Genomic DNA, 19,161 nt, shown 5'->3' on the forward strand with positions numbered 1-19,161 from the left:
TGTGGTCCTACCTAGAGACAGAAGCAGGGAAGTGGAAAGGAGGACCAGTCACTGCCTTCACTTTACCTTCCCAGATGTTTCCCAGCTTCAAATTATTTTGTTCAGCCAATGACAAGCAAGCTACTGATGCTGACAGTGCTCCCCAAGCCTCCTCACTCAGCCAAGAAAAATGTATAATCATGGTCATTTTGTGTACTAGCTCATGCTGCACTACTTGGTGATAAGATGATCTGGTATCTGCCTACCCAGGGGGCGTCCTCAACCAGAGATCTTCTCCTCGGAAGACCTGACTGATCTAAGTCAAAGTTAGCTGATTGTTGATACTTAGCTTGTGCCTTGCCACTTTTGCCTTGCCCATGCAGACATCAGTAATCTATCACAGCACTCCTTCCCAGAGAGCCCTGAGAAGACAAATTGATGAGCTGGGAGAAGCTTAACTGAAAACTCAGTGGGGACCTGAGGCTATGTGTGCGTTGTTTACCTCCGTATGCCCCAGAAACCAGGCATGCAGAGGGGGCTCAATAAATAGGTGTTAAATTGCATTTCCTTGAAATGTGGTTATCTAGCCCCATTTTACAGAGGGGAATAGCAAAGCAGAACACCTAAGCCTGCATGAGCAGGAGTGGATTTCTGTGGATGAGGAGAGCTGCCATTCTCCAGTGGCCAGGTCACTGAGGACCTTGTCCTATGGCTGTCTGCAGTGTCCATCCTCCCTGCCCACCCTCCACCAAACCCCATTCTCTAGCCCCACCCTCCTTGGCTCAGGTTCCCTGAAGGAGATGTGTGTGCCAAGCTGGGGTGAGGGGAGGGGCAAGAGGAGAAGGGGAGAGAGGCCTCATTTCAGCCTGGCACAAGGTGAATTTTTTATGACAAGAACCAGATGAGCAGGTGGCCTGGATGCTGAGAAGCTATGAAAGAAAAATACCTAATTCCCAGCAGGAGTGCCAGAGATTTGCTCTATTGGGAAATCTCTCCCCTGCAGCATGCTGGGCTGGAGAGCTGCCCTGGCAGTGCCAGACAGACCCCTTCCCCGGGCCGCTGTCTCCCTCCAGTCCTCACTCTCTGCCTGTTTGACTCCAGCATCATTCAGGCTCAGCTCAGCTGTCACCTCCAGCAGGAAGCCAGAGGCCCCTCGACCCAACTAGGTTGTGTGTCCCTCCCTACACTCTTTGAAAACACCGTGCTTAAATAACTCTCTTATTATGACCCTCACCATATGGTTTTGACATTATCAAGGTGAATCCCCCACCCTAAAAAAGCCCTAAACAGGGATCCCTTTGCTGTGTGAATCCAGCACCTGAGAATGGCTTATGTTGGCACCCCAGGAAAATTTGATGAAGAGGTCAGCAAAGAGGAAAAAGGAGAAAGAATGAATGAAGCAATCAGTCAAAATCTGTATGTAAAGCAGTGACAAGTAAATATCAGAGAGGCAAAATTCAATCCCAGACCCACCTCCTACCAAACCCCATGGCCTGTAAGCATTCTGCCTCCTGCAGGGGTCCAGGCTGGGAGGAGGGCAGTGGGGGGGTGGTACATGAGCCACGGGAATGGGTTCCAGTTGGGAATTCATTAAAGCTTCCATCATTTATTAAGCAACTCCTATCCACCAGGCACTGTTAAGACAGTGGACCCCGGTACAAGACAGAACCTCTGCCCTCAAGGTGTGTGCAACTCAACCCAGACAAACATGTTGATGAGTGCCGGGGTGGGGGTGGGCAAGGGGGACTCTGCACCCAGAGGAAAAAGACAAGTCCAGACTGAGGCCTGCTTTGGGCAGAAACTGGCCCATCGCGCAGGGGCATGAGCCACTTGAGACCCCCCGGAGGCTTCTGGGTGCTCATATGTCATATAGATTATGTCAAATTGGGTTTTCCTGCCCAATCCACCTTCCACACTGCTGCAGAGATTTTTCTAGAACACTAATTGGACTGTGTCCCATTTCTGTTTAAAAGCTACCTTTAGTTCCTGGTATTCTTGGATAGAAATCCAAACCCTCTAAGGGAACCTTCAAAGATGGGGTCCTGGTTGACACTTCAGCCTCAGTTTCCACAATTTCCTGGGACTCCCCTGTCTTTTCCACTCCTGGCACCCTATTCTTCAGCTGGGCTGAGAACTCAGCAGATTTTGTGGGATCAAGAGACCAAGCAAAGAACGTGAGAAACAGACCTCTCCTTCTCCATCCCCCCAGTCCACCCCAGAACTTTCTAGGACAGGACCACAAGGAGGGCCTCGGCCTGGGCCCTCTGGATTCAGTCTGAGCTCTCATGGGGCAGGAGTGCCCAGAGCTGAAGGCGCCCTGTTTACTCCGATCTCTCCCCAGTGGGCAGAACTGGTGCCAGTCTTGGCAGAACCCCTTGGCTCGGCTTCCTTGGCTCCTGTAGGTGGAAGGCCCCCGAGCAATTGTGGTTCTTTCTGGGAGTCTCAGCCAACCCGGAACCCCAGCCGCAGCACTAGGCAGGCACCTACTGGTAGCGATTGTGAAAAAGTAAAACACTGTGATGTCACCCCGAGCAGCTTGGCTGGGAATAGTGTGAGCCTGACCCACACACAGAGCTCGGGCTGGGGCCGTGCAACACCTGCCCTCCAGCACTGTGCTGGATTCCAGAAGGCATCCCCATCCCACTGGGAAGCCTGCCTCCTGCCTTGGCCTCAAGGCTGCAGGCATTCCTGGGGATGTCAGATGGAGCCCCCGAGCTCATCCACAAGCAGGGGTGTCGGGAAACAGCCGCCAGAGCACAGTGATGGCTATAAAATGTCCCCGTGACATAAGGCAAGCCTCCCGAGAAAAGCCTTTTCCTTTGGAGTCTCCCACCAGCACACATGCTTGCCCATGGTGATCAGAGAAGAGTAGCGATAGAGCACAGAGTTAGGAATGCAGACTCGGGAAGAAGACCCGGTTCAAACCCGAGCTCTTTCTTTAACTAGATGAACTTGCCAATGTCCTTTCACCTTTGCCAGCCTGAGTTTCCTGAGCTGTAAAACAGGGATAAAGATCATTCCTGCAGCTGAATCCCCTGTGAGTTTCCCTTCTGTCCAATTTCCAAAACAGGTGTTGCCATTAAGGGGACATGACATTAAATTAGTCCAAGGGTGGACTTCATGCAGCCTGAGATGGATTTTGAAAGGGCAATTTCTCAGTTTATTGCAGATAATCAAAGGTGAGTCATGGGTTGCAAGAACATGAACAAGTCTTGGAAGATATTGAGCACTTGCCATATTCTGGGCAATGCATTTGGTATTTCATAGAATCTCAGTTAATTCTTATAACAACTCCATGAATGCTATTGTTAACCCCATTTTACAGGTGAAGAAAACAAGGCTCAGAGGGGACTGATTTTTCCCAATAGTGGCAGAGGCTGCTGGATACTCCTCAATTCATGATCTCTCATTTTTATCCAGACATAAGGCCACCCTTTTCCAGCCCCACTTACATCCAGATGTGGCTGTGTGATTCAGTTTGGCCAAGGGGATTTAGGCTGTGATGGCATGTGCAACTCCATAAAGTGCCCTTAAAAGGAATGCAGGGTGTGGGGTGAGGGGAGGAAGGTCTGCCCTTTCTTCTTCCTTTTTCTTTCTTGCTGGCTGGAATGTGAGCATAGTGGATGGAGCTTCAGCAGCTGTCTTGGCCTATGAGGTGACCTTGGGAACGGTACCCTTTCATGGCAGATTCTGGGTCCAGGACACCAAGGAATGCCATATTACTCATGGACTGCTGAACTTCAGACTTCATATCTGTCTTTGAATCACCACAATTTGGGGGTCTTTATTAACTTGCACATGAATTTAATCCCAACCGATAGTCCCCAAATAAGTGGCAAGACTAGGGTTTGAAGACAGCCTCTTCCCAAACTAAGTGGAACTCTCAAACATCTCCTTAACTAAAACTGTGCATATTTTTGGTTTGACTGTTGGTCCAGCAGCCTCAAGATTTTTAACACCAGTCGATTATTCCACACTTACTCAACAGCTTTCCCAGAGAAGTTCATGGGGGATCTACCTTCTCCTCCACTACTGGTTTCCTAATGGTAGCAGCTCAACCCTGAAAGTAATCCTGGCACCTTAGATTGTACCCCTCAGGCCAGTGAAGCTGCAAGACCTTGTCTGGCAGGTAGAATAGCCATGAAGTAGTGGCCAGCCCCTACAATCTTACTATTCTTCTAAAAAAAGTAGTTCAGAAGCCTTCTTTCAAAAATAACATGCTATATGAGATTTTGTTGGTTTGTCCAGAGTGATCCCCCGATGAATCCCAGAATGATTTGATCAGTGACTGGAAAAGTACTTGCAAGCCCCCTTCGGGGAATGGTGAGAGTGGGGAGAAATTCAATTTCCCCAAGTTGAATTCTTGATATTCTCACAAGCAGTGTGGACAACCAAAGCTATAGGCTAAGCCCCCAGTCTTGGGGTGTGTTCACATGAAACTTAACCCCACAAAAGAGAGGTCAAGTCTACTTAAAATTTAGGCCGAAGAGTCACCCCCAAGAGAGCCTCTTTTGTTGCTCAGATGTGGCCTCTCCCTCCAGCCAATATGATGAGCAGTCTCACCACCCTCCCCTTCTCTGCGTGGGACATGACTCCCAGGGGTGTGGACCTTCCTGGCAACGTGGGACAAAGACCCTGGAATGAGCTGAGACTCAGCATCAAAGGACTGAGAAAAACCCTAGAATGAGCTGAGAATTAACATCAAGAGAATGAGAGAACCTTCTCGACCAAAATGGGGAAGAGTAAAATGAGGCAAAGTGTCAATGGCTGAGAGATTCCAAACAGAGTCGACAGGTTATCCTGGAGGTTTTTCTTATGCATTAAGTAGATATCACCTTGTTGTTCAAGATGTAGTGGAGAGGCTGGAGGGAATTGCCTGAAAGTGTAGTGCTGTGTTCCAGTAGCCATGTTTCTTGATGATGATTGAACAATGATATAGCTTTCACAATGAGACTCTGTGAATGTGAAAACCTTATGTCTGATGCTCCTTTTAGCTACTCTATCAACAGAAGAGTAGAACATATGGAATAAAAATAAATAATAGGGGGAACAAATGTTAAAATAAAGTCAGTTTGAAATAGTGGTAAATGAAAGCAAGGGGTAAGGGGTATGGTACGTACAGTTTTTTTTTTTCTCTATTATCATTTTATTTCTTTTTCCATTGTCTTTTTATTTCTTTTTCTAAATCGATGCGAATGTACTAAGAAATGATGAATATGCAACTATGTGATGATATTAAGAATTACTGATTATATATGCAGAATGGAATGATTTCTACATGTTTTGTTTGTTAATTTTTTTTAATTAATAAAAAAATAAATAAATAACATGCTATAGAGCCCTGGTTTCTGGAGCTATCTAGATCTTTCCATCCTTATTATATAATTTTATATTTTCAAATTAAACACTTCACTCAATTTGATAAGCAATCCTCTCCACACTGAAGCTGTATTGGATGTTTTCGAGTTTTAAGTTTCACCCTGCATGTGAGAGAGTAAGGGGACATGGGGGTTGGGGATATTTCTTTTAGTGAGGCACGGGCAGTCATTGGAGGTAAGACCTCAGCTTATACCAGAACTATCGAAGGAGCCTATACTTTCTTCTTGGATTGATTTGCAGGTTAATACCAGCTTTGAAAAAATACCAAACTGCAACACCAGATGAAGGTGGGAGGGTTAGACCACAGCCTGCGCTTCTTCCTTTCTGGCCAGATCTGTTCTGCTCTGGACTGCAGTGGGAGGCTGAAAACTGGGCCAGTGGGAGGCTGAAAAACTGCAGCATCCCCTGACATTTTTCTTTCCTATTAAGGACTTGCTACAGGTCTGGAGCTTATCAAATCTTCTCCACAACCCCAGAAGTTAGATACCAGCACCATCCCCATTTAAGGAATGGGGAAACAGGGCTTCAGAGAGGTTAACAGCCTGGACTAAGTCACCAAGCAAGTAAGCATCAGAGCCAGGATTCGATCCCAAGTCTACCTAAGCCCTTCAGCCTGCGAACGTGATGCTGCACAGCTGGGGCTGGGGTGGGCAGATGGAGTGCTGAGTGGGTCCAGTGGGGGGCGGGGGGGCTGCTGCAGAATCAGGGAGTCAATAGTTGGAGGAGGTTAAGAGGACCATGTAAGGTAGAAATCAGTTACTCCTGAGCCCCTGCTATGGTCAGGCACTGTGAACTTGAGTAGGAAATTCAGCCCCTTTCTTTGATTAAGACAGCAGGGACGGACAGGTTATTGAATGCTCTGGGTCCTCTGTACATGGCACTGCAGATGCTCATGGGAGACTCACCTCGTGTGGGTTTCAGAGAGACCCCCACCCCCATCCTGGCACCTCTGGGTCAAATCCCATTCCACATTTGTGATATCTCCAATTTGCTTTATGTGCTGCCCCAGAGTAGTTTTCTAAAGCATTGTTTTCAGGACAAAAATCCAAACTCCCCTGGTGACCACGTCTGTGGGTTGAATAATGTCTCAACAGAATTCATGCCCACTTGGAAGCTGTGAATGTGTTTATTTGGAAAAGGGGTCTTTGCAGATAAGTTAAGATGAGATCACACTGGGTTAGGGTGGGTTCCAAATCCAATGACTGCTGTCCATTTATGAAAAGGCAGGGACCCACACAGAGACCCAAGAGAGAAGAACAAGTGAAAACAGAGGAAGCAAATGGAATGATGCTACCTCAAGCCAAGGAGCACCTGGAGCCATTGGAAACTGGAAGAGCCAGGGAAGCCTTATCCTTTAGAGCTTCCAGGGGGAGTAGGGCTCTACTGACATTGATTTCAGATTTCTAGCCTCCAGAACTGTGAGAGAATAAGCATCTGAAGTTTTAAGCCTTCCAGTTTATGGTAATTTGTTGTAGGAGCTACAGAAACTAATGCAACCACCAAGGAATGGTCCTTGGTTGCCTCCCCTGCTCCATTGCTCATAATCCACACAACTCCTCTCTGCACTCCCTTCACCCATTGTTTCCCCAGCCAGGGCTTGTTGCAAACCCTTGAGCAGGGCCTCTGGCCTCATATCTTTGTGTCCTTGGACACAGGATTTTGTCCAGAATGCCGTTTCCTGCCTTGCTCGCTTGGGCAAGAACCTACCACCTCAAAAAGCCTTCTCTGACTCTCTGCCACAATACCAATGCCACTAGATGGTATGTATCTGCATCAGAAGCAAATCCAAATTCCCTGTCACATTCAGTTGTTTGGTGAGACCTGGCATGACTTGGCCAATGCCCACTGTGCTAGTTTGAATCCACTGTGTACTCCAGAAAAGCCATGTCCTTTAATCTTCATTCAATATTGCTGAGTGGGACCTTTTTTATTGTTTCTACAGAGATGTGTCTCCACCCATTCAAGGTGGGGCTGCACACTGAGCCCTTGAACAGGGAACCATTTTGGAAAAAGTTTTTAGAGCCCATGCAGCCAGAGACCTTTGGAGATGAAGAAAGAAAATGCCCCCAGGGGAGCTTCATGAAATAAGAAGCCAGGAGAGAAAGTTAGCAGACAACGCCATGTGTCCTTCCAGCTGAGACAGAACCCCCATACTTCATCGGCCTTTCTTGAGTGAAGGTAACCTCTTGTTGGTGCCTTGATTTGGATATTTTCATAGCCTTGCCTTAATTTGGATATTCTCACAGCCTTAGAACTGTAAACTTGCAACTCAATAAATCCCCTTTTTAAAAGTCATTCTGTTTCTTGTATATTGCATTCTGGCAGCTTTCAAACTAGAACACCCTCCTCTCCAGTCACGTCTTGCTGTTACTCCATACTCACGGTGGTCTTCTACAAAGCTAGGTCCTTTGCCACCTCAGGAACTTTGCACTTTCTGTTTCCCTTGCTTGTAATGTTTTTCCCTGAGGACAACTTCATGTCTTCAAGTTCCAGCTAACTGCATGAAAAAGATTCTCCCTAAGCACCCTATTTTAAATGGATATGCCTCTTCTTTCTTTTTTATCTTCACACACTGCTTGGTTTTTCTCAGAACACCAAGGTAATTGCAATAATTGAATGGACTTCATTGTCAGTTTATTTAGTGATTGTCTTTCTGCCCACTGGACTTACCTCTCCATTTGACGGCTAGATAGTTAGGAAAAATACTCAATATAATCCTTTAGCTGGAAAATGCTTAGTATAGTCTTCAGTAGCTATAAAAATGTTTATTATGATCATTCCACTCAAGCAAACTTGAGTTATTTTAAGCCTAAAAGCCCTTGTGGAAATAGCTTGCTGTTGATTTAATCTCAAAAATTTACTCTGTTCCTTTTCTGTTACTGTAATAAAGCCCTCCCTTGCTCTGCTTGCAGGAATAAGACACCATGGGTTAATATCAGCACCCATCTCCTTTTGAAGGAAAAATTCAAAAACCTAAATAGTCCACAAAAAGAAGTGTCTACAAGATAAAAGGATATGCTGACCAAACAGCTTTTCCGCTTCTATTTTTTTTTTTTCTTTCTTTTTCTCTCTTTTGCTTTCTTCTGGATCCTGGTCATTTCTTTGTCTGTCTGGGCTTATAAATGCCCAAATCACCCTCCTCTCTCTGAATTGGTCTTGGAAAACTTTTCCTCCGATTCCTTACATGTGCGCCTGTAACAAAACTCACTTTCTCACCAAGACAGACTTGTTTCTCTGTTCGATGTGGGATCAGGCGGGCCTGGCTATTAAAAGCCTTGTTTTCTGATGGTAACACAGTCAGGAAGGACTTGTCAATGAGGTTCACAATTTTGTTCCCAACATTTGAAAAAATATTAGTCCTTAACAAATTATCCTTGGAGGAATGATGGTTATGGGTACGTATACACGGGAAAATTCACTGAGTATATGTGCCTGTTGCTTCATGTAAAATTGTACTTCAATACAATATGCATGCAAAATGTGTTGGACACTTGAAAGAATAGACAGAGGCATGAATATGCCTGTGAGTTGTGCTGTCCGTATCGGCATTGCCATGTTTAACCTAGAACCTGGCCCAGTGCTTCCACCATTCTGAAGTTCTCATATTCCCATGATACAGAGTGACAGAATTCAGGGCACATCCATCGATATGCATTATTTCATTTTTCTACTCTGCAAGTTATTAAATCAATGGTACATCTTAAAATAACTAATATGGAAAAGCACAGCTTATTAAAGTCATTCACTAAATGTTGACTTCATTTGACTTAAAATGCTATGGAATAAATTCTGAGGGCAGCTTGGCAAGGAGGGTTACGAGGTCCCCACCCTACCTCTGTCACCCGTTTAAGAGAAACAGGCCTCTGGAACTGCTGCCGAGTGTGCCTGTAAAGCCCTTGGGACTGATTGCCTGTGGCAAAATCCTGAAAGCTGTGTGACCTTGAGCAAAGCACTCAGCCCCTCTGAACTTTAATTTTCTCATGAAACAAGGAGCATAATCCCTTCCTCATGGGGCCCTGGTAAGGATTAAATGAGATAATGCCTGGGAAGCCCTTAGCCAGGTACCTGGCACACAAGATGCCCTTGATAAATAGTGGTTATTATTAGTAGTATTTTGCTCCAGCTCAGCCCCTGCCCCAGGTCCTCGGTGTCCACAATCAGCCCACTGTGAGTAATACATAATGGTGTGTATGTGCGGGGAGGGTGCCAGGCACAGGGCGGGAGGAGAGGGAGAGGAGGTACCTGCCCTGCGGGCCTTGTCCTGGAATTTTCTTCCTTCCCCAGCCCAGCCAAGCTGTTTCCTTCCCTCCCTGACCTTCACTCCTCTGAGGATGCAACTTTGGGCTCCTGGGGTGCTGGGGAAAAAAGGGCACAATCACCAGCCGTTCTGGTTGGGGTTGGGACATCTTTCCCCTCCAAAGCCCCTGGCCTTCAGAAGCTTTCAAGCTGAAGCCCGTTCACTTTGCAGTCTCATCTCTCTTGACTCTCCTCTGGCCCAGGTCCCTGTCTAAGCATCCCAGACTACGTGGAATTCAGAACAAGCCAATGCCATCTCCCACCTCTGAGCCTTTGCACATGTCATCTGCTGCCTGGCACTCACCAATGCATTCCATGAACGGCCCTTTGCTCTAGTTTACAGGTGGGTGACCTGAGTCCCAGTGTGGTTGGGTGACCTTCCCCAGGTGACATGAGAGTGACTTTCCTTGGGTGACACCAGGGCTCCTCACTTCTAAGGACTTAGATGACCCCCACCCCCCCACCACAGTAGAAGCCAAGCATCTTAGAGAGCCCATGTGCCAGCCGTGGACTGAGCCCCTGGTGTCCACTGCCATATGCAATCTCACAGCTCTATGCGGTATGAGATTCTTTTCTTTCCACTTCACAGATGAGGAAAACTGATATTTAGGAACTTGCCCAGGAGCACATATTATTGTATAGCAGAATGGCCCTGGTCCCACAGGAGGTGAGCCTGTGCCTTAAAATGTCTCACTACGCTGATTCCTGGGAAATAGCAGGGATTGGCTTCCTGAATTGGGGGCACACAATCTTTGGGGTAAAACATAAATGAACCAGGTTCTCAGGAGGTACCCAGAGAAAGGTGGGTATCCTTCGCCAACCCAGCTATGAAGCCTCCTTCTCCATCAGCCCCTTCCCCACCTTTGTTTTCAGGGTACAGTAAAATCCCCACAGCCAGGGAGAGGGAGATGGGCCAGGAGCCCACAACCTCCTGCAGAGCTTCTCTCCAGCCCAGCCACGCCAGGGCACTCTCAAAGTCCAGGACTCTATACACAGGTTTCATTCCAGGAGCTCCAGACAACTGGGTCCTGTAACAGTGAAGCCACAGTTTTGATGACACAGTTTCCTGGGTTCAAATCCCAGCTCCTCTACCTGCCAGCCATAGGCACTTGGGCAAGTGACAACCTCTCTGTGCCTCTCCTTCTTCCCCCGTAAGATGGGGATAATAATAGTATCATTGTTGAGACGATTTAATGAGAGCATAAACACTCCAGAAATGTGGGGTTGGAGGTATGTTTTGTCTTATTCTCTTTCTCCTGATATGAAGCCAAACATTCATATGAAGTCTTGCTTCCTTCAGAAGGTGGGTGCTGCAGCCAGGCAGCTGGAAATGGGGATATGGAAGCAGGCCCGGGGCAAGTGGGGACAGCCAATTTCAGCAAGTGCTCCCCAGCAGGGGAGGGGCTGCCCAGGCCTCTCATAGAGTGGGCCCCTCCGAGCCGGACGCTGATTTTCATTATCAAGGCCACATTCCTGAGATTCCTTAGTGGCCAGGCACTTATTACAGGAGAATGGAAGCACCAAAGGAAAACACTCATTTGAGGCCAAGACCTGGATTTTTCAATTTTCATAATTGGCTATTGGGTCTGCCGTCCTGGGGGTGTGGGCGGAAGGGAGCTGGCAGGACAAAGTGTGCCTATGGGAGCCTAGTTAGCCATGGGGGAGGGGGAGGCCGACCCCCTGCCAGGTCCACGGGACCCGGAAGGCCCTCTGGAGGTCATGTTGTCCATCCCCCTGCCTTCCAGCCTGACTGTCAGTACCTGGACCAGAGGGACAGCTGTCCACCGGACTGCTAAAATCTTTGTAGAGGGGCCAAGAGACCTATGAAATTCCCTCCAGAGCCTCAAAGCTGGCCATCTGTCCAAACCTAGTGGTTCTCAACTAGGGGTGATTTGGCACCCACCCCCACTTCACCTCCGGAGGATGTTTGGCAACTTTTGGTGATATTTTTTGGCTGTTACAACTAGGGGAGGGGGATGCTACTGGCGTCTAACCAGGAGGGGCCAAGGATGCTGCTAAACATCCTATGAGGCACAGAGCAGCCCCCTCAACAAAGGATGGCCCAGCCCAACTTGTCAACAGTGCCAAGGTTGAGAAATCCCCACCTAGCCTAAATCCCACATATCTTACCCATTTTTTCCCAACTAGAGTTCAATGGGAGGGAGGTCTTCACTCCAGGTGCATCTTTGAGGAAGGGGAGAGGAATAAGCACAGAGCAGAGAGGGAATAAAGGATAACTTACACACCTTCTTGCCCAAATAGGTGGCTGGGTGGAATGAACTTGGGATTTGGAATCTAGCACATACAGAGCTCCAAGTGAGGCCTAATTCCTGGGTGGGGGGTGTCCCGGACAAGTGGCTGCATCACCAGAGCCTGATCTGTGCGATGAGATCATCAGATCTGTGTGATGAGATCATCAAAGCCCAACTCACAGGGTAGGTCTGAAAATTAGGAGAGATGGTAACACTAAGGACCTAGTGTGTTCCTGGTACCTGGAAGGTCGTCCCCACGTGTGGGCCCCTCCCTCTTAGCCAGCCCCTCACTCCCTTGCCCAACCTCTGAACCCTCCTTCTCCCAGGCCCACCTAGCCAGAGCAGCCACTTCACTTTTCCTTTGTGCCCTCTGGCATCCCTCTGCTTGTGCCTTCCCAGCACCCGGGTCCCCACCCTCTGACCATTCTATAGAGCCACCTTGGTCATACTCTGGCTTCTCGGGGTCACCATGGGCGTTAGGGAGGGGGGAGGTGTATTGGGAATATGGGGTGTGTTTGGGTGCAACTGTGGCATGTGTGTTTAGATGTGCACATGCATTGTGCATATCTGTGCGTATGTTTGTGTATAAGTGTTTTTCTGTGCCTTGTGTGGATGTGTGTGGCCTGGGATTGCCTCCACTTCCTTCTGTTTTCTCACAGGCACTGCAGGACATACGGTTCACTGGACTCATTAGTGGTGGAAGGTCCTTTGGGGAAAGCTGGAGTGATGAGGTCTCCAGGTTTCAGAACAGGCTGTGTAAGCTCCTGTCCCTTGAGAAAGTTGCAAGAACTCAGGTCACTACAGAGCGCCCTGCTTCTCCCCACACCCTTCCATCCTCCTTTCCTGAGCTCTGACTCTGGGCCACGCCCTGTCCTTAGCACTAGGACCCAGAGATAAATTAGACCCAGCTGCTGCTGGAAGTCAGCTCATGGGCAAGTGGGGGACTCTCAGGAATGCTGGCCAGCCAGGATGCACCAGGATGCACAGACCTGCTTTTAAAAGGAAGAAACACGCTGCCCTGGGTCTCCAAGGTCCCTGATACCATGATCCAGCAAGTGAGAGGTCCTGCAGAGGGGACTCCAAGGACCTGCTCCTGATAGATTGGGACCTCTGCCATTCCAGATGCTAAATATTTTAAAGCACACTCCTAGGAAATGAATGCATCCTCACATGGTGATTTATCACCTGACTTATCAAGAGCCACAAGAAAATGATAAGGGCACTGAGGATGGAAATACCAATTCTGGCCACAGGATTTCAAAGTAAGCGTCAGAGGAAATACAGTCACCTCTAAGGTGTTGAAGGATGAGTAGGAGTTCGCGGGGAAAAGAGGAGAAGAAAGGGTTTACCGGGCATGGGGAGCAAGAAGTGCAAAGGCTGGGAGGTGTGTCTTTGGCTGAAAGAAAGAACGTGCAATGTGGGGATCATTGGAAAGATAATCAGGAAACTAGATTGGAAAGGGCCTTGAATGGCAAAGTGGGAAGCTGCAGCTACCCCAGGTCATCCCCAGGGCGACAGCTTCCTGCTCTCATTCTCTTGCTGAAACACAGATGTAGGATCAGCTAAGTCGTGCAAGGGACCCCGTGCTTAAAAATTATGAAGAATTTCAGGACAGTGAAACCAGAGCATTTAGCCATAAGTAGGGCTGTCTGACCACACAGGTAGCACGGCCAAGATGCTCTGTCTCAGATTTGGGAGACATTAGCCTGAGCCCACCAGGTCAGGCAAGGAAGTAGGAAAAGCCTCCTCTAAATTGCCCCCTGCCTCCCTGGAGATTAGCCCCTTCCCTTGGAAGGGTATCAGTTTACGCTTCAGATGCACTGCCCAGCTCTCAGAGTGTTAATTAACTCACGAGCCGGATCTGTGCAGCCTTTTCTTTTGTGCACTAATGCCACAACTGGCTGCCGCTGTATAAACAGAACAGGCAGGTGCCCGAGAGGACCCAAAAGCCCGCTTCTGGTAAGCGCTGGATCCGACCACTATCCCATGGCTTGGGAACCTGAGCCATGCCCAGAGCTCCACCCTAGGCTCCATCTCACAGGAGTCCACCTGGCCAGTGAGAAGGGCTCTGGGGTCCTTCCCTTCCCTAGGAGCCAAGGGGCTGAGTGACTTTGGGGAAGTTCTTTGGGGAAAGAACCGTCAGAGAAAATTTGCTAATTTCCCCTTTCCAAAGAGGAGCGAAGCCCCCATTTGGGGCTAGCAATGAACAGGAGTCTGCCTGCCTGTCCTTTTGATGCAAATAGAGTCCCAAATCTAAAGCTCTTCTTCTTGGGGTTAACAGATTCATTTGGTTAAAAGTTTAGAAGTATTTCACCGCAACCTCTGTCCCCAGAAACCTGCCCTCGGAATTTGCATATGTTTTGAATGAAAATTGTCAGAACCATGCAAACTAAACAGCTATAAGGCCTCTTATCAGATGGCTGTCTAGGGAATCTTGGGGAAACGGGGGAGAAACACCAGGAAACACAAGTAGGGCTGAGGCCCTTGAGTGGTTTAGTCAAAGCCTTGATGATTATCTGCTCCAGGCTGAGTGATAAGCAGCCTTCTCCATTTCACCCACCACCAAACCACCTGCTGGAGACACCGTGGGGTCCCGGAGGGGAGAAAAATAAAGAACTCTTTATGGACTTTCTGGTCCTCTGAGGTCCAGTGCAAGGAGGAGGTGAGGTGACCCACTCCAAATTTGCTGTCTCTATAAAGGATTTCCATTAGTAGATGATCCATTACTCCATTTGATCCTCTCTTCCTTCAATATGTCAACTTTTTAACTGTGTTTACAAACATTATCTACTCTGGAAAACACCTTAAAGGAAATCCTTTTTTAAACAAAAATCTCACCTCCTAGATTTCATATGAGTTCTTTGCAGATAAAATTAAAATACAGATATGCAAATGGACAATGGAAAGAATAAATGATTCTAAACCTCCCCTAATTCCACTGCCCAGAAGGTTGCTGCCATCAGCTGCTGGAGTTCCATGTTCTTCCAGGCTTGCCCCGAGGATACATGCACATGGATCCATGTGTGCTAGTGAGTGCATTGCTTTATAACCTGCTTCCCTCCACCCCCTTCACTAAACCCAGTGTTTCTCAATGGGGAGTTTCTGAGCATTTGGGGTGTGCAGGACTCTGTCCCTCTTGGCTCTCCCCCATGAACTGTCATTGGTACACGTGGGTCGTGATGGCAACCAGAAATCCACCCCCACCCCTTACCCCCATCCCCAAGCACACATTTCTGTACATATGCTGGGCAGGGGATGTTCGCAATACCACGCTCAAGTCTTTACCTGCCAGGCACTGTGCTAGTCACGGGGCATACTGAGACGAGCAGGATGCAGTCGAAAGCCCAAAAAGACATGTGTCACAGCTTGCTGGAATTTGGCATGGAAAGCAGCCCCCTCCAAACCTCCAGTTTCCAGATGTGGATTTGGGTTTTGTTCCCAATGGCACTTGTACAACATAGCATTGCTCACCACTTTTCCTCCTACCTGTATTTTCCAACTTTGTATAACAGGCTTCAATTGCTTTTATAATAGATTAACACAATAAGCTAATTTTTTACAAAGTTTATTTGACAAGTATGGTATGAGAGATCATAGATGTAGAAGGAAAATCTTCAAATCTAGTTAAGAAGGCAATCTACTTTTATTTTAAACTGCTTAATACATCCAAGGGTTAGCTCATAAGGTCAAGACTGGGTATATTTACAGGAAGATTCTTCTGGAACAGGCTTGCTCAGGGAAGGCCTGATAATAGGAGTCAGAGAAGCCGTCTCCTCCTAGAACTGTGAAGAATGCATGTTTCCTGTAGTGAAGGTGAAAATGGTAAGAAGGTAAGAAAGTACCTGTGACCCTATCACAGGTATCCGTGATTCAGCACCTCCCATGAGTCAGGGGCTCATATACACCCTGACAAAGATGATGATGATGATAATGCTAAAGAAGTGAGGTCAAAGGAGACTATTCATGCCTGATTCACGGTCAGCACTCAGCAGTTGAGAGCTATTCTGTTACTCTCATGTTTTCCTCACAATAGCCCTCGCCATAGCTGTGACATTTCCCGTTTTACTTAAGACAGACACAAAGCTCAGTGAGGTTCAAATGCTATCATAGATCTCAACAACCAGCAAACGGTAGAGCTGGGATTTGAACCCAGGTCCCTTGAGAGCCAAGATGGATTGAGGTTACAGTTTTCCTGGAATTTGTGGCTGGACGAGGGAGGAAGACATATGCCCAGCTTTACTTCTTAACTTCCAAGTTTCCATGGTAAGTTTGTTCCTATAGACTCAATTAACCCAGCATTTTCCAGAAATGTTCTTGCCACTGCTTGCCATTTATCTCCTTTTGCTTTGCCTTCAGTGGAAAGTCCTCAGGACGTGACCCTCTCTGGCCTAGCTTCAATCCAGCCCTGAGCAGGGACAAGCCTGCTAGCTTTCACTTGATTTTTTCTTTTTTCCCCAAGCATCCCATGTCTAGATGAAAGCCTAGTTTATAGCCTAAATATTAAAAAATGTCGCTTGGGTGTAACCAAGGTTGCCCAATTTATTTCAACCAAAGTCTTTGAATATTAGTTTGAGAGAGAAGAAAAGCCAACAATCTGCTTTGGTTTGGAGGCTCTAAACTTACTGGGCATGTTTTAATGTGCAAGAGTTTTCATTTTAAAGACCATTCCTAGTTTTCAGAAAAAAAGGCACAGTAAGGGATCATGGCAGCACACACAGTCTCTTAAATATGTTGAACAAACTGCCATCATTCACATATTGAGTGATTTCATGTAACTGTACAGATTTCTGGTTTCCTCCAAAAAAACCAGAAAGATCTCAAGACATCAGATCTGCATTTCAGGGGGGTTGGATAACAGCTGCTCCCTGGAGGCAAAAACGTAGACTTCTATCCCTCCAAGTTCCCCAGGCCTGTTTACATCATGAATGTCAGCTGACAGAATCTCACCTGACCAGGATGTCACCTGACCAGGTCCTGCTGCAGTGCGGGCTCTTGGCTTGGCCATCTAACTTTCCATGTGACTTAGGAAAACTCACCCTACCTCTTTTAGCCTTAGACTCCTCATCTGATGCCTCACAGATGCCTAAGCCACAGCATGCTTCCCAGCCCTCAACTTCTATGATGAATCTTCTGCTATTTGCATTTGACAACTCACCCAGCCCTCTCGTGGGGCCAGAATCCAGGGCCCTGAGACTGAGATGGCCCAGAGCCCCAAGTGAGCTCTCCATGTGGGCTCTGTAATACTGGGTCTCCTGGGGGGTAGGGGGAGTGACATTTATAACCTCCATTCATGCTATGTCATTTTTACCCCAGAAAACAACTAGCAGGCAACTAGGAATATTCAATCTGGCTCTGTGACATTTTCTTGGACACAAAACAACATAAAGTTGTCAATTCAAGAAAAACTGACAGGTGAGGTGGTTTAATATATTCTTGAACTGTCATCTGGGACCCCAGCAGGGGAGGCTTCACTGCTAGTCTGGATAACCCTACACTGTCCAGAGCCACCATCACCAGTTCTGTCCAGCCCCAGGGCCCGCCTACAAGGAATGACAAACTGGAAGATAAAAACCGATCGTAATAATAGCGATAACAAAAACTAGCATTTGTAAAGTCCTTACTCATTTAATCATATTATTTCATCTCGTTTAATCTTCACAATAGTCCAAGCAGGAGTAATTTTTAGCCCCATTTTATGGATGAGGAGACTGAGACTCAGTGAGGTTAAAAAACTGCCCTGGGTCAGGATTCAGACTTCAAACTGCCTGATTTCAATATTTATACTTTACACTATGCTGATCTCTTCTGCAGCTTTCTTAATGAAGGAACCAGGTCTACCATTAAGGAAATGGGGCTTGCATGTCCAATTCCATGAACTGGAAGACCCCAGTGCTAAGAATTGTGAAGGATCTAAGGTTATGCCCAATTTCCAAGTCAATAAGTTTTTCTGCTCCAGTTTCATGGGTGCCAGCAGAAGATACAAGATTCCTGGAGAAAGGACTTTATTATTCACAGTTCACAAGAAGAATGAGCTTCCTATTTTTGTCAGTTTCCCTTGCCCCGTTCCCAAAAGGTGAGCAAGGAAGGCCAGGTGATTCTTGTAGGGTAGCTTATAAGAAAGAAGCCTCAACTTAGGGGAACTAAATCTTTGATAATGGACAGTAAGCCCATCTGAACTTTGTTCCAAAGGGAGACATTCTCTTTATTATACTGGTTAGTAAACCAAGTTGCTGTTTGCTCTGAAGAAAGGCGTTGCATCAGTCTTCCAAGGCTACTCGCTCTATAAACAGCCTTGAAGATAACCTGGAACAAGGCAGCCGGCTTGCAAGATGTGTAGAAGGATGAGAACCCCATGGAGAATGGTCTCCCAACACTCAGAAGTCCCCAGATTTGCCCAAGTTACCTTCCTGACTACGTCACCTCATTCAAGGTCCAGGACAGCCAAGGTCAGGTTCAAAATAGTTGCACCAGGCTGGGAGCGGCTCAGACCAGGGAGCATATTGGGCTCTTATCGCAGCAGACAGCAGGCATCGGGTAGGCACTGCATGAGCTTGACCACCGAAGTCAAACACCTTTGGACGTCCCAAGTCTGGAAACCCAGGGCTTGGCAGTGAAGGGAAAGGATCATAAAACCAAAGTGAAAGGCAGGATAAAATGCAAAAATCAGTGACTTCACTTTAACATGTCTTAATTTGCTTAGTTGCTAAATGGGAACAGTAGCCATGTGTACCTGTTAAGGTTGTGGTGAGGATATCATACAAGAACACATATAAAATGCTTAGCACAGCTCCCATGCTACCAACATCTCCAAAACACAGGGTCTGCTGGGAGAGAAGGGGCTACCCCAAGTGTCCAAAGTGGCCAAGGTTAAGGGAGGGGGGGTGTGTGTGATTATGATACTCCCTCCCACCTGCACCCCTCCCTCAAGCCCAGAGGGGTGGCAGGGAGGAGTTATCCACCAACTGCTCCCCTCCCCTCTGAGGGCCTGGGGAGGCTGGCCACCCCTCTGCTGCTTACTGTAAACATCCAGAGCTGCCACTCAGGCTTCCATTCATCCTCTTTCTCTGCCTCCCCCAGGGCTTCTGCCCACCCAGTGGGCCCAGGCCATCTTCAGCCCAGTCTCTCCAAGGTCCTTGACTCTCACTGAACCTGGAGGCTAGATTCTAAATCTAGATCCATAGCAAAAGAAGCTGCAGAGGGCTTAGGATCTGAATTGTATCTGAGCTACTCACTGCACACAAGAGCCTTTCCTCCC

At 47.5% G+C, this 19,161-nt stretch overlaps 2 long non-coding RNA genes across 2 annotated transcripts in view; one reads left to right on the forward strand and one right to left on the reverse strand.

The window, feature by feature from the left end:
- Positions 1-15,028, reverse strand: part of LOC143664600 (uncharacterized) — a 40,312-nt gene extending 25,284 nt beyond the window's left edge. The window contains exons 1-3 of the long non-coding RNA XR_013166540.1: positions 14,745-15,028; positions 10,516-10,682; positions 9,601-9,713 (exon numbers count right to left, since the gene is read on the reverse strand). This is a non-coding gene — a long non-coding RNA (uncharacterized LOC143664600). The remainder of the gene's footprint in view (positions 1-9,600; positions 9,714-10,515; positions 10,683-14,744) is intronic.
- Positions 15,029-15,138: 110 nt separating this feature from the next.
- Positions 15,139-18,754, forward strand: LOC143664601 (uncharacterized). The gene is made up of 3 exons (XR_013166541.1): positions 15,139-16,169; positions 17,220-17,318; positions 17,718-18,754. It is a non-coding gene; the product is annotated as an uncharacterized LOC143664601 (long non-coding RNA).
- Positions 18,755-19,161: the final 407 nt, after the last annotated feature.

This window comes from Tamandua tetradactyla, chromosome 20 (genome assembly GCF_023851605.1).
Source record: "Tamandua tetradactyla isolate mTamTet1 chromosome 20, mTamTet1.pri, whole genome shotgun sequence".
Classification (NCBI taxonomy): domain Eukaryota; kingdom Metazoa; phylum Chordata; class Mammalia; order Pilosa; family Myrmecophagidae; genus Tamandua; species Tamandua tetradactyla.